This window comes from Passer domesticus, chromosome 23 (assembly GCF_036417665.1).
Source record: "Passer domesticus isolate bPasDom1 chromosome 23, bPasDom1.hap1, whole genome shotgun sequence".
In the NCBI taxonomy this organism is placed as follows: Eukaryota; Metazoa; Chordata; class Aves; order Passeriformes; family Passeridae; genus Passer; species Passer domesticus.
Window position 1 is genome coordinate 4,373,211 of NC_087496.1, and position 5,004 is coordinate 4,378,214.

Here is a 5,004-nt window from a genome sequence, read left to right on the forward strand (position 1 = left end):
GCTGGAATAATTGATGCACTTGTGTGTTTTACAAGCAGTGAGAATCCCGAAATTAAATGAGCAGATGTCAATGAATATGTGTGGCAAGCTGACACACTAATGGGTTCCATCCAGGGCTGAGGTGAACGAGCTGAGGAGAGGCCTAAAAGCAAATCTGAATGTGCCACCTCATTAGGCTGGGGTGGCTAAAGCAGCACACAAAGGCTTCCCTCTGTCTGTGCCTGATTTTCTTGGCATCCAGTCCCAGAAAACAATGCCCAAAAGCACCTGGAGCCACACCAGGACTTAGAATTTCCAGGATGTATACAATAATATGGCCTGGGGTGAAGGTCTGGGGGGGGTAAACAAAAAAAAAAATAAAATTGTTGATTGAATTGCTGACCACAACGTGCAGGAATGTGCTCCGTGCTCGTGCACAGAGAGGGGAATTTTCAGCCCAGCCTTCAGAGCGTGGCTGCTGCTCCAAGGAATCCCTGGCCCTGCCAGGCAGCTCTCAGACGAGGCTGCTCCTCATCTGAAAAAGCGATTCCCTGGCTCTGGGAACGCTCTGGGAATGCTCTGGGAATGCTCTGGGAGTGCTTTGGGAATGCTCTGGGAGTGCTCACAGCCAGGGCAGCCACTGCTGGCTGGCAGAGGGGAGGGCTCACTGAAATCCTGCCCCTGTGGAAAAGCAGCCCTCGGAGCCAAGGATGAAGAGAGGAGGCTGAGCACGCCGGGGTTGTGTCTGGGAGGGGAGGATGGCAAAGAACTGTGACTTGTGGGGCCTGGGGGGAAGCAGGGAGAGCAGCAAATCAAGGACAAGCTCATTCTGTGTGTAGCACAGAGAGGTCCTGCAGGGTGTGTGTGGCAGAAATCACAGACTTGCTCAGGATGCAGCAGAGTTTTTGGGAGTCATGGGGGCATTCACGCTCTGTTACACTCCATGGGGAGGTAGATTGGCAAAAAAAAAAAAAAAAAAAAAGGTGCAATGCTGGGTTTTGGCTTCTTTTCCTGCCTCTGTCAAGGCTGGGATCGAAGTGCTCGAGATGGTATTTTGTGTTCAGACTCAAATATTTATTATTTCTTGTCTATATCACTGTCTTACAAGTCCTGAGTTCTACAGCATTCTACTAACAAGCTACAAAATGGCTCACTATCTTCTCTACAAGGCCTTTTAAGGCCACACTATCCAATTAAGAAATGACACCTAAATTATTTTCCCTTTTAACCCAAAGCTCTCAGCATCCAGGGCTCCAACACAAATGCAGGTGTGATTTCCGTGTGGAGAGAGCAGGCTGGGCAGCAGGGGCACTCTGGGGACCTGCATCACAAGGCACTCATGAGGATCTGCCCCTGGAATGTTGGCTGGGAAGGGGCTGGAAACTGCAGATCGAGCCCTCAGCATCGGATGTGTGCATCAGCTGGGAATGAAGGCACAGAGGGGTGTGAAGAGCAAAGCTGGAGCTGAGGACAATCAGAGCATCCAGGTGTAGGCAGGTACACGAGGGGAACACATTTCAAACCTCGAGTGTGAAAGGAGAAAACTGAATGAGCCTTTCTAACCCCCCAGGCACCCTGTGAAAGCAGCCAGAGAGAGCGAGCAGCCCTCCCCTGCCTGGGATCTGTGCAGCACGGATGCTGGAGTGCGTGGGAAGGGTGCCTGCATCCTTTAAACCCAACATCTCTGAAGTGGCGTTCCTTATCCTGTAGGGCTCCCCTGCTCAGCCCCGCTCCCTCCATCCCGCCTGGAGCTGCTCGGGGGTGCAGGGTGGGGAGCACCAAGGGGCTCTGTGCATTTGGAGCCTCGGGGCTCGCAGGGCTGGCTGTGGGAGCAGCCGGGAGCAGCTGATGCTCTGCTGTGTCCCCTGGCAGCCAGGAGGGGCCGGCCTGATGTGATGGGGATGGCAGAGGAGCCCAGACACGCAGGGCTCCGCTCCCACCGCCCTGTCCCAGCCTCAGGGACCGTGACAGTGAGGGATTAGTGGGGGCAGGGTGCTGAAATTATTTTTATCTCCTCGTCTTGTTGTGCCTGTGCACAAGTGCCAGCCTTTTCAGCCTTTTTTCTCTTTTTTTTTTTTTTTCCCCTCCTGTGAAGCATTAACTGGGTGGGTTGCCATAGCAACCCCCGCATGATAAGTTGGGCTGCTTCTTGCAGAGATTTCTCCCTCTACAGTCAAGATTTCTGTCTCTCTCAGCATTGCATCCCCTTCCCCACGTCCCCTGGAGTGGCAGTGCCCTCTGTGGTGCCCTAAAGGCCACCCCCGTCCCCCAGCCAGCTCACTGGAGGCACCGGGGCTGGGCAGGGCAGGGAGGAGCAGCTTGTGCATCATCCTGGCGTGGGATGGGGTTGGGAGGATCTCTGCTCTCCATCCCTTGTGCAGGGCTCAGAATTGAGACAGCTTGGAGTGTGACGTCCTGATTATTTGCATGTTTTCCTGAAGAGGGCAGGGAGGTGTTTGCTGCCTGTCCTAAGCAGGCACAGGGTGACACTGGAGTGGTTCCAGATTGTAGCAAGAGTGAAATGATCTTATCCTTTCATTCAGTCGCTCTGAGAGAGCCCAGGGAGGCTGGCTTTGAAAAGAAAGCCAACACAGCTTGTGGCATGTTAAGAATCAGGGTGGACTACAGGTGTTTGTTGCAAATCACCCTGGATCTTGTCTGTGGCAGGCTCAAGGTGAAGAATAAACTTCTCCAGAGCTGGGGAAGAGGGTGTGACCTCCCTGACATGCAACTTTTCATCTCAAAATCCACCCAAATCCAAGGCCAGTTTCACCAGAGGTTTTCTTCACCTCAGGGCCCCATTTCCCTTCTTTAAATAGCAGCTACAACGCTGGTCTGGAATGAAGCACTTGAGGTTGGAACATGAGTGATTCTGAGGGAAAACTCATTACTTTTTCAGGATGTTTGTTTGCCAGTATAATTTGAATTGTTTGGCAGGCAGGCTCCGGGGTGCCTGGGGTTAAAGGAGAAAAGGCTTCAGTTTCTACCTGAGAGGATCAGCAGGGGCTGGGGGTCAGTCAGTGACTCTGACTGAGTCAGTGTGGTCGAGCTGCTGCTTCCTCTTAATCCTCTTGGCCCCTGAGTCTCATCCCTGGCAGGATTCTCTGTAATAGATGTAATTAGAGCGGCAGCAGCACAAACAGTGCAGCCCTGCTGATCCCTGCTCTGCGCTCTGCCAGGGCACCTGGCTGCCTGGGAATAGCTCTGATTTCCATGCTGCTTTGTGGAACAGGTGGTTGTCAAAGGAGAGAGCCAGGGACATTTTCCAGCAGCTCCCGGGGCTATAAAAAACCCACCCCCAGCACTCATCTGCTGTGCATGGGATGGATTGTTCCAGAAGGGGTAGGAGCAAATCCTTGTGGCTTAACCTGCCCTCCCTTTGTTCTGTTGTGATGATAACGAGGGGAAATGGGATAAAAGAAAAGGCTCAGTGTCCTTCATGCAGCTCTGGGTATCACATTTGCTGTCCTGTCTTCCCAGGGAGGAAATCAGATTTTAAGCTTTCTATATCCATGATGGATGACTCCTGAGGGGGGGTGGAATGCTGGCATCAGCAACCTGCAAGCTGCTGGTCTCCCTGGCCACACCTGGTACATTAAATAGGTTTATTTTCTTCTGCTGTGCTGCTGGAAGAGTGCACAGGAACCCAAAAAAGCCTGGGAGCAGAGGGGACAGTGAGGACAACCTGACAGCCAGCGCGTGGCTTTGGCCAGTCCCTGCTGGAATACTTCAGGCTGCAAAGATTTTGGGAATCCCAGCCAGCTGTGGGCACAGCAACCTGTGCAGTCAGCACAGCGAGGCAGAAGGAGCACCAGGAGGGTGTCCTTGGCTGGGAATTGCTTGGAGCAGCCACTGGAGCCTGTGCAGGGTGACGTGCAGGCAGCTGCTGTGTGTGGCCGCTGGCAGATGATGAATGCAGCCTGCTGACACAAACACAATTAGGTGATGTCTAGGAAAAGTGTTGGCTTTGTTCTGTGCCTGCTTCGCTCCAGCAGTGCAGGGACCTGATCTCATGTGTGTGCCCCTGATCTCACGTGTGTGTGCCCCTGATCTCACATGTGTGTGCCCCTGATCTCACATGTGTGCCCCTGATCTCACATGTGTGTGCCCCTGATCTCACGTGTGTGCCCCTGATCTCACATGTGTGTGCCCCTGATCTCACATGTGTGCCCCTGATCTCACATGTGTGTGCCCCTGATCTCCTGTGTGTGCCCCTGATCCTACGTGTGCCCCCTCCACCCTGGGGAGGCCACAGAGCTGTGGCAGTGGCCACCACCAGCAGCGTGTGCCCAGCTGAGAGCCTGAGTATAACTGGAGCTGATTTTTTCTGCAAACACCTCTGGGTGGGTCTGGCCACCTGCACGCTGAGTTTTGGCACTGCCAGTCACTCCTGTGCCATCCTCTGGTGGGGCTGGCCGGGTTTAGCTCAGATTGTGCTCTGTGTGGAGCTGCAGGTGCTTTAAAAGGAGCACGTGTAATAAACGCTTCATTTCCCCCTCTCTGTGCACTGTGACCTTCAAAGCTGGAGGAGCCCTCCAGGGCACGGTGGCCCCCGTCCAAGGAGAGAAAGCCCAGCCTGCTGCTGGCATTAAATTCCCTGGAATCAGGCAGGAACATGAGGCAAGAGGATTTCCCAGTATTTCCAACTGTGACCTTCAGAGCCGTGCAAATGTTAGTATTAAACTTATTAGCAGCAGAGGCCTTTCTGTGACCCCACAGGGATAACTCCCCCCATTTCCCCCCCACCCCTTGGCTTTTTTTGGAGGCAGGACAGTGAGGCAGAGACAGGACAGGAGCGAGGGGTACAAATGGAAAGAGGGGAAATTCGGCTTTTGGGAAGAAATGCTTTGCTGTGAGGGCGGTGACAGGGCACCCAGGGAGGTCGTGGCTGCCCTGGACGTGCTCGAAGGTTGGCTGTGGCTTGGTGGGAGTTGTCCCCACACAAGGCAGGGGGTGGCACCGGCTGAGCTTTAGCGTCCATTCCAACGCCTTAACACTCCGTGGCGGTGTGATATGCTCTGTGTG